The following is a 10,950-nucleotide window of genomic DNA, read 5'->3' on the forward strand; positions in this document are numbered from 1 at the left end:
AGTAATTTTCCAACTTAGAATTAATTAGTCTAGTTATTTTCCTTGAGAATGGGAGTGACTAAATCTAGTAGACAAAAGCTAGTGAGATTTTGAGCCTTTAGACTGACACATCCATATCAGTCTCACTATTTTCTTTCATGTGAGATATTCTTCCATGGATTTGTTTCTCTAGAACTTGCCTTGATTCTCTTCAAGATCACATTGACACAAGCATACATGAACATGATTAAGGCCATTTTTGTTATAAGCTACATAAGCCAAATAGCCTACCCTTTGATAAATTATCCCATTTGTTGAACCCCTTTGAGCTTTATTGACCCTTGTCGTTCATTGCAAACCCATGTTACAAGCTTTAAACCCGAGAAAAAAATAATACTCTTACCCAAGCCATAGAACTAGTGGAGCATTACTCATCATTATGATATGCATGGATGTGCAAGTTTCAAGTGTAGGGGTGTTTGGATTCATGGTATGGTTATGAATGGTGAAATGGAACATGTTTTCATTCTCAATTCATGAGTTCCAATGATTGATATACTTTGAAAGAAAAAAAAAACATCAAAAAGAAAAAAAAAAGAAGAAAAACAAGTAGAGATGAAAGGAATGATGGAGGAAATTGCTTTTGATGTTACAAACTATCTATGTCCCTCCTAAAATTCCAAGAAACGGGGGGCTGCTTATACATACAAAAGTGGAAGCTGTTGTGAAGGATTGTTCCCTACTGCAAACAAAAAGTGTTCCTTTGAATGATATTTTTTCCAATGCAGGAGTTTTACATGCTTTAAATGCATTAAAGCAAAATTGAAGAAGTTGTTGAATGAAGTGATTGGTTTCACATGTCTTATGCATTCGAGCTTCAAATGATTCAGTTTTGCTCTACTAGTTTCGATGACTTTTGAGCTACATTCCCAAATATTTCCGACCTTGATCCTAAGCCCCATTACACCCTTGAAAAGTCCTTTTGATTCGTGTTATGCATTTGATCTTAGTGGTGGAGAATGAGAATATATGCAAACCTATGGTAGATCATTTCCATTGGAATGAATTTGAGCGAAACACATACCCTTCAAACATGAGAGTTCAATGTTTATTTCCGTGAGGGTCTACTATTTAGTTTATTCCATCTTTGAGTGAAAATGCTTACTAAGTAATTGAAAGTTGTTAAGAATTTTTGTTCATGATGTGTTAAGATTATTGAAGAGCTTGGTTGTTCTCCATTGATGGCATTGTAACCTCGGTGTTTTTGGGAAAGTGAATTTGAGTTTTGCCCGAGGACGAGCAAAAGTTAAGTGTGAGGGTATTTGATGAGAATGAAAAATATCACATTTTTCTCCCTTAATATTTGGAGGCGTTAAGTGAAAAACATGACTAATCGGGTAATTCTGGATAGTTTCAGCACCGCGTTGTAATTTGGGCATAACTCTTTCATCCAAACTCCGATTGAGATGATTCAAGTTGGAACGAAAAGGAAAAGTTCTACAATTTTCATGTTTTGAATTTTGATAGATACTAACTGCATCAAGGTCAAAATTGAGTCCGAAATAGATGCAACCGCACTGCTGACGTGCTGGAAACATTCCTTAGCCTGCAAGTTTTCATATGCAAAATCACCATTCTCCCACTTACATTAGAACATTGTTTTATCTTATCTTTGATATTTTTCTTGATAAGTCAGACTTGGAGATTGTTTTCTAGAGAGAAGTTTTAGGAGATTTTGTAGGCTTCTCTTGGGGGAGTAGAGAGAAAGAAAAGAAGAGGAAAAACAAGAAAGAAGAAAATCAGACCTAAGGCTGCTGCACCTCTCTTCTCTCTTCTTTGATTTTTCTTGAGTTTTCACCATGACCATGCGTGGATAAATTCTAATACTTGGTCGAAGGAAACAGAAGCCTCAAAATCAACAAAACTGTGAGATCTAATTTGATTTTTATTGTTTGATTTATGTTTTGAATATTGGAGGTTCTTCTATGTTCATGTTTATGATTGTTTCGTCAGATTGCTAGGAGGCCTACAAGTTTATTATTTGTTGCAATCTACTGTTAGGTTAGATATCAGATCCGTAATTGTTTGATCCCTCTAATCTCCGAAGCAACTAGCGTTTAATGATTTGTTGCGTTAGAAATTGTTAGATCTTAGGAAGAACATTCGACCGAATTAAATGCAATCGCTTGTGCTTGTGTTGTTTAGCTTCATCGATCTCTAATGCTTAAGGCTACTGTTGGATTAAATCTTTAACGCTTGTTTAGGGATTGTTCAGTAGTAAGGGTTAAGAGGATCGCTTGTTTTTCGATTAACTAAGATTAGGGAGATGCAGTAAAATCCTTCATCAACATGAACCATTCCTTCTTATTGATTAGATAGGACTTTATTTTGAGATGAAATGTAAATAGATAATGAAGATCAAAACTAGTGAGTGGGCGTCATCGGAAAAGATCTCATAGAAATAAAATCATCTTAACTGCTCCAGTTTCTTCTAACTAAATCTTGGCTTACTATTTTATTGGCCTTTCTTGATAATTGTCCAATTTTCCTTAGTTATTCCCTTATTGACAAAACTATTAAAAGTTCTTTCCTTTTTTCCTCTCTTTTTTTTTGTTTTTTTTCTTCTTTTTCACTATCTCTCTTCTCTCTCTCTCTCTCTCTCTTGTTTAAGCACTTGCTTGGTTACTATAATTGCATTTTACTTGGTTTTGACACCCACTTGCGAGGAGGTGTTTATTGTGAGAACAAAAATTGGATAGGAAGGATCAAAGGATCAACTAGGGGCTTTACTTCACATAATCAGGATTGAGTGTACAAAGTTAAACAAGCAACCAAGGATGGCCTCCCCACTCTGGATATGGTTATGGTTCCTTTGGTAGGAGTAAATTTTCTTTTTTTCACATTTTTTTCTTCTTTTATCTCTCCTTTTTCTTTTCTTTTTATTTCATTCAATTTTATCCCTGTAATGACCCTTGAGGTACATCCCATGGATTTGGCTAGTTCACCGAAGAAAAGGTCTAATGCATCAAATCAATTGGTTAACTAGCAATTTTTGCAAATTCATAGGGTCATTGAGGAAATAGAAATGACGGAGGATGATGCATAGTCCTTTCTTTCATTAATCAATAGAGGATTAGGTTAGAATGATGCCTTTGTTCTATGTCGGCTTAGGCATTACATTCATAGGGAGTTTGCTATGCTTTGATAGTTTCAATGTTGCCATAGTTTGAATAATGAGGTGGTTTTATTAATGGTTAAGGGTCAATGATGACTGTTAGCACCTAATTTTTGCTCGGTCCCTTCACCCTACCTCTTTGTATTCTAAAAACTTTAAACACAACCAAATTAACTTGAGACTTTCCAAACCCGAAAAAAACCCTCATTTGACCCAATCCACAGGACAAACAAGAACCTTGATCAAACATCATCCCCTGACTTTAAAAACTATAACTTAGTTACACATCAATTTTCATGGCTAAACTCTAAAGATCCACTGTTCATCACGCCAACTTCCTTTTTAATGGTTCCGATCTATGTGATATCCAAATTCCAATTCCTCCAAAATCAAGTCCAACATATCCATCACCCAAAGATCATTAGGAAATAATCAACAAGTGGATCCCACCACAAATCTTCAACAACCAACCACAAAAACATCAAGATCTCATTCGGATGGGCCTGAATGATTACCAAGATTGAAAGTATATTTCTCATATCAGAACCATCCACTTGACTCGTTACCTTAATCCATGCCTACCTACCAAGTTGTAGCTTAATATCCCCTTGTTTAACCCCCCATCAAGCCTATATCCTATTCCAACAAATCTCATTAATTAGAGCCTATCATCCATTATCCCAACTTCACATGACAAATCATACCATACCACTGTGTTCGGAGACCCAAAAAACCCCAGGACACCAACTTTCATGACCAGACTCATTCATTTGACCATTAAACTAGAAAGATACCATTTCGATGCACCAGATTAAATTGTCATGTCATCTGACCCAACCTGAAGCCTTAAAAGGGTGGTAGGTGATGTCAAACCCATTCTTGATCCATTAGAACACCTGGACCAATCAAACAAAGCCTAATAGACCCAAAAATCTCAAAATACCAAACAACCCCTACTTAAGACCAAGAAAAGACAAAATATCTGTTAAAAGTTCATCAAATTTACATTTTCTGCCACTAATAGCCCCAAATACGAGACTTTATCGTCTGACACACCCCAAGCTCCCATTGGACACACAAAACCCGTGAAATCCACACCGAAATCGAAGAAAATGTTTCACCAAACAAGAGAGCTTGACTGAACACCTTTTTCTTTGAAGAATCTTTGCTTATTTTAGTGAAAGAACTCTACTCAGTCACAGACACTGTTTCTGAGCGAATTTCAGACCCATCTCTCTATAAATAGAGGCCCTGCTCGAGTTTGGGGAGAGGACCTAAGAGGACCAGAGATGCAACCTGAGGAAGGGACAGAAGAAAGAAAACCTGAGGGAGTCCCCTAGAGAGAGAAAAAGAGAGAGAATGGAGCTTTCTCCCAACCCATACTACCACTTGTTCACCTGAAACTCAGAAGTAACCTAAACACTAGATTCCAAATTCACCTCATCCATTTTCAAGCGGAAGTTGCTGTAACCGAAAGCACTCCCTAGCTCAAGAACCCATTCAAACTTCGTTCTACCTCGTTTTAAGCTGTTGGAAAACTCCCATCAAGGCACATACGGAAGGCAAGTCTTTTTTTAGTTTATCTAGGTTGCTTGAGGTTCTGAAATGTTGGAAAACCATTGCTTGCAATTTCTTCTTGACTGAGAGCAGAGGCAGAGAGACGAGGGTCTTAGGAAAACCAGTACCTTAGACCTGATAACATCACCTCAAAATCGGTCTTATGAGGAGTTCAAAGCATGTTCATCTAGATTTAAAAAATTCTTACAACCATTTCTGTTTTTCTCTAAAAGAAACTGAGCCTAAATAAACCCCGTATCGAGCTGCTAAAGTAGCTTGGAGAGAGGGATGCCTAATACCTTCGCTCTCCCAATCCTTGGGACTTGAAATCTCTTGGTTGTGTGCCTTTCCCATGGAAAATGGAATCAGTATCGAAGACTTAAATCAAGTTTTCAAACCTGAAAATGAGGGCCCATTTCCTCTTAAAAAATGGGTGGCGACTCCAACTCCTTTGAATAGGCCATGAGCTTCTTAGAACTTATACCAACTTTTCGATGTTTGCATACTTAGTCTCTATGGCGTGCAGAACTTTTCTTACATAATAAACAACTCGTTGTACCTTATCTATTTCTCGAATAAGGATTTAGTTGACTACCTCGTCACTAGAGTTTGAGCTCATCTCTAGGTTCCGACCTAGTTAACATGGGTGGCGAACTGAGGTACCTCTTGAGCTTGGCGAATGTGAGCTGTTACTCTTCATTCCACTCAAAATTTTGGTTCTTCTTTAATGCTTTGAAAGAATAGAAGGCACCACCTAGCCGACTTAGACATAAACCGGTTCAGGGTGGCTATTCGACCAGTTAGTCTTTGCATTTCGTTTAATATTTTGGGTGGTCGCATATCTAAGGCGGCTTGAATTTTGTCTTGGTTGGCTTTGATGCCACGTCAGTTAATGTGCCCGAGGAAGTTGCTTGACATGACCTCAAAGACACACATGTTTGGGTTGAGTTTCATGCTATAATTCCTTAGAACGTTAAAAACACAGTTCAGGTCAGAAATTAAAGAGTTTAAAATTTGAGTTTTTGCTACCATATCATCAACATATGCTTCAATTTTATTTCCGATGAAATCAACAAAAATTTTATTTACAAGACGTTAAATGGTTACCCCTGTGTTTTTTAAATCAAAGGGCATAACTTTGTAACAGTACAAGCCCATCTCGGTTACAAAGGTGGTTTTCTCTTCATCGGCCGGATCCATCAAGATTTGGTTGTAGCTGGAGTATAAATCCATGAAACTTAATAGCTCGAACCCCAACGTTGCATCTACCAAGTGGTTAATTCTAGGGAGTTAAAAGCTATCCTTTTGATAGGCTCTGTTGAGGTTAGTGTAGTCGACCCACATGTACCACTTGCCATTGGTCTTCTTAATGAGCATTAGGTTGGAAATCCAGCTCGGGTATTGGACCTCTCTAATGAAGTTTGCTGCAAGGAGCTTCCTTACCTCCTCATCTACTATCTTCCATCGTTCTTGGGCGAGGTTCCTTTTCCTCTATTGGATTGGTGTGACTAAAGGATCAACATTTAATTTGTGAGTTATGACAGAGGGGCCTATGTCAGACATTTCTAATGCCAACCATGCAAAAACATCTAAATTTTTAATTAAGAAACCTACCAGGTCTAAGCGCAATGATTCAATCAGGCAGGCTCTGATCTGCACAATTTTCTTGGGATCGGTATCTAAGACCGATACCAAGATGGTGTCTTCCATGGGGTGAACTCTTTCTTCTTTGTTCTCAGGGGCAGCTCCAGGTCGATGTTGACAGTTTGCTTTCCCTTGCCTGTCAGTGCAGCCGCATAACACTTATGAGGCTTGAGCTGGTCGCCTCGCACCACTCCTACTCCACAAGAGGTCAAAAACTTCATTGCCAAATGGTAGGTTGACACACAAGATAGATCGGCCCAAAATTGCATTATAGGGTAAGGGGGTTGCAACCACTAGGAAATCATGATCGAACTGTACTGTGTTTGGCGTTGAGCCCACCATTACTAGCACCCTCACCCAGCCTAGGAGTCGGACCAACTCTCCACTAAAGCTAACCAAGGGGACGTCAGCCGACTATAGGTCCTTCCTTCCAGGCTCCATCCGTTCAAATGCCTCAAGAAAGATGATGTCAGCTGAGCTTCTGGAGTCAACCTGACTCTGCTTTACCTCAAAGTCGTTTATCATCGATTTGACCACGAGGGCATCATTGTGCAGATATTGGATATCATGAGCGTCATCCTTGGTGAAATAAACTACCTCCTCCACATGGGGGCGCTTTCGCGAGTTCTCGTCCTCATGTTCGTGCTCCCGAACTGAATTTCTGCTTGCTAAAGTGGTGCACTCTACTACTCTGGACCCACCCGTGATCATGTTGATGGTACCATGAAAGGGCCGCTCTACAGGTGGTGGGTCTCAGGGAGGCTGGTCCCTATCCCGATCCCTGCTTGACTACGACACATCTCTGGGTTGTTCAGCAGGTCGGCGTCTGTCCTCCCTCTTAATGAACGACTTTAGATATCCTCGGCGGATCAACTCCATGATCTTGTCCTTGAGGTTGTGGCAGTTCTATGTATCATGGTCATTGTCCCAATGAAAGTGGTAGTACTTAATGGGATTCCTATTAGTAGGGTCTCCTCTCATCTGGGGTGGCCATCTGACATACTTGGTCATTTTTATCTGCATCAATATCTCCCCCCTTTTTTGCATTCAGCGTGGTGTAATTCCTGTTCTGGACGGGGGGAGTGTATGAATGCCATCTGGAAGACCAGCTGCTTTTGCGTGGAGACCTACTTCTCCTTGGTGACCTACTACGTCGATTCTAGGGAGACCTACTGGGCCTTGGTGACTTGCTTGTCGCTTGTCACTTAGCTCTAACCGGGATCTGAGTGCCTCTTCGACCTTCATAAACTTGGCTGCTTGGTTAAGGAACTCCTCCATCAAGGCCGGAGGGTTCACCTCAACCTCCTATCGCAAGTCCAAATGTCGGATGTCGTTGACCATTGCTGTGAACTGGATGGCTGGGTTGAGATTAGGAATCTGTACCCACTCCAAGTTGAATCTTTTGATGTAGTCCTGAAGCTTTTCATCTAGTTGCGAGATGACATTTAGTAAATAGGTCGCCGACTTCGGATTCCTCTTACTTGTCACGAACTGCATGGTTAATAGGTCAGCGAACTGGTTCCAGCTTCTTATCGAGCTCGCGACCAACCCAGAATACCACATTCTAGCTATGCCCTAGAAAGTGGTAGGAAAAGTTATGCATAGGCTTGCATCATTTGCCCCGTGTAGTTACATCAGGGCCTAGAAACTATCAAGATGGTCGACGTGGTTAGTTTTCTTGTCGTAGGATTCCAAACTAGGTGCCTTGAAGTCTTTAGGATGTAGGGTTGTGAGGATCTTGGTAGCCAGTGGTGAGGTGCAGGACATCGGCTGCGCTGGCGAGGTGCCGATCAGGCTGGCCTCCTTCTTCTCTTCGTGTTTCTTCTCCTCCTCATTTGCATTTGGAGCGAGTTGACTCCTTCCTATGGTGTGGCATGTGCGTCTGTAGCACCTCCTCCAGGACCCTTCAGTCGAGCTAGTGGCCTCGGTTCCAATTGTTGTTGTGGCTCGGCTTAGTTCTTCCATTGGGACTTGGTTTTGGCCATCGGAGCGACGAGGTGGGTTAGGAACCTGGTTCTGGTTCTGGTCGGTGGGCTGTTGATTCTGATTCGACTTGGCATTCAAATTCTGGCTGGCATTTTTGTTCTACTGTTGTGGCTACTGGTGTTGCATCCCTACTAGGATGGCAAACCACTCCTCCCATGTGTTCATTTGTAGGTTCATTCCACGGACGTACTACACCAATTCATTGAACTGGGGCACATCAATCCTAATAGGTACCATTGAGGGCTCGATTAGAGGGAGAGGCACGTTTACTTGGTGCAGGGGAAAGGTTGGGTTCGGCATAACAGGAATGTCTAGCAGGGTCAGGGGCACTGTGAACTACCTAATAGTTATAGAGGGTCCTTAGGATATACTACAGGCTGGTCTTGCCCCCCCTGTGACTGAATTGTTGTTGACGGGAGGGTTGCTAGAGGATGCCATTCAGAAAAAAATGGATATGAGAGCATGACTTTTGTACAATTTCCCACAAACGACACCTATTCATGATGCATGATATGGCAACTCCCTACTGGAAGGTGACTTGGATGCCGAGCTAGCTAGTTCGCCAAGTCGACTTGCAAAGAGATAGTACTAGAGTGCCTGTGCTGCTTTACCCGGGGTGGGAACTCCGATGCTTAAGTCAGCGAATTGGAGATTTTGGAGAGAGCTAGAATGCTACATAGCTAGAGTATTCGAGAGCTAAGTCGCATGTACCTTTTCTTAGGGAGGAGATGTCTTTATATAGGCGTAAGAAACCAAGGGCTTCCTATAACACGTCCAAGATTCCCAAGGAACCACTCCCGCCATGTTCAGAGGAGATCTCTCAGACGGATACGTGATCCACACAGTGGAATAAGCTCTGTTCTATCAACTCCGATGCGGACAATGCGGATAGACGAGCTTAATGGTCGAGCGTTGTGATCCCAGAGAAGTCGGAGACAGTAACTCACTCGAGGAGGAGATCCAACAGGTTGCTAGCTGAACTCAGATCAAGTCGATAGAAGTAGGTTGCCTCTCATGCCAGCCTAGCGTTTTGACGGGACCGGGGTAATCAAGTAGAAGCAAGTCGTATCATACACCAACCTAAGATCCCATCTCACTGTTCGTAGTTCGATCTACTGAGGTGGCCCCAAGGTCACTAATGCAGCCAAAGTGTCGAAGGTAATCTTATTACATGGTGCCGAGATGATCTGCTTATGTGGTGCCAAGGTGATCTACTTACATGGTGCCAAGGTGTACCCAGTTGTTCTAAGATACCACGTGTCATTTGGAGGACAAAATTACCCCTCATCACCTACAATCATCTTCCAACCACATGCACGCAAGTAAGCCAATTCTTCGAGGGTCAGACATAATTGATTAGCGCCAAAGCAAAATACCATCTTCTTATCTTCCCAACACTTGAAAGCTGCTTTGAGTAATAGCCAATCTAAATTGACGCGGGCCAAATGAATTTCATTTGGCCATGTAATAGAGCCAAGTAAATCAACCACATTTGGTGCCCCACTTCAGATTCTTTCTACCAAACATCGATCACAACTCGGGTATTCAAAGAGCTTAGTATCCACTAATTGGGAATTTTCCCATTTTTTTTATTCTTGCTTCCCCCTTTCTCCCTTACTCGAAGATTATTCGGGTGTTCTAAAAAGGAAGACTACAAACTGAATGACCCTAGCTAAAAAGGGTAAATTTCTTAACCTACCCTTATGGTTTAGCTAATTGACCCTAGCCAATTTCTTAACCAAAAAGAGTAAACTCTGTACACCTTGTGAGTTCCTTAAATTAGAAGTCCTTCTCATCTTCTCGAAGTGTGGTCTCTACTGAATGATTTGTTCGGTTTGGAGGGATTAAGTTTTAGTTTGGTGTTCACAGGTTGGGTGCGTAACAGTGCAGCCCATGCTTTGGCTGCAAAAGGTAGTTCAAGTTTGAATGCTGGTTGGAACAAGGTTTTAAAAACTGACCCGGAAACGGAACCGTTCTAGCCATCGGTTTCTGGGTCAGTAGTTCGACCATCTGGGTCAAACGGTTTGAATGGTTTGAACATCTTAGATTGGAATATTAGGGTTAGTAAGGTTTGAATGAGAGAGATTTGAGAAAACTATCGGTTGAAAGAAGAAGAAGAGAAGGACTTACAAATTGCAACGGCGACGACGACGGCAATGGCGAACTACAGCAGCAACAATGGCATCGTTGGTGGCAAACTGGTGATGAAAGTAGATCTGAGATTTCTCAATCTCAGATCTCACACTCTCTTATTGTCTCACACATCTCAGATCTCTCTCACTGTCTCACACAGATCTGTCTCACACATCTCAGATCTCTCTCACCGTCTTGCGCAAGAGAGACAAATCTGTGCAGATCTGAGATTTCTCAGTCTCAGATATGAAATTTTGTTAGTTTTTAAAACCTTGTCGCAAACCGTTCTCCAAATCGAATGCTTCAATGATCAAACCGTCTAGGTCTTCATTGACTAATTCAACAGTTTTTTACCAAATACCAAGTTTGGGGTAAAACAGAACCGATCGCCTAAATGGTTTCCAGTCCGAATAGCCCGATCGTCTGGGTCAACGATGGTTTGAAAACATTGGGTTGGAACACTCCCAAATTGGCTT

This window comes from Nelumbo nucifera, chromosome 2 (assembly GCF_055504915.1).
Source record: "Nelumbo nucifera cultivar China Antique chromosome 2, China Antique-T2T, whole genome shotgun sequence".
NCBI lineage: Eukaryota > Viridiplantae > Streptophyta > Magnoliopsida > Proteales > Nelumbonaceae > Nelumbo > Nelumbo nucifera.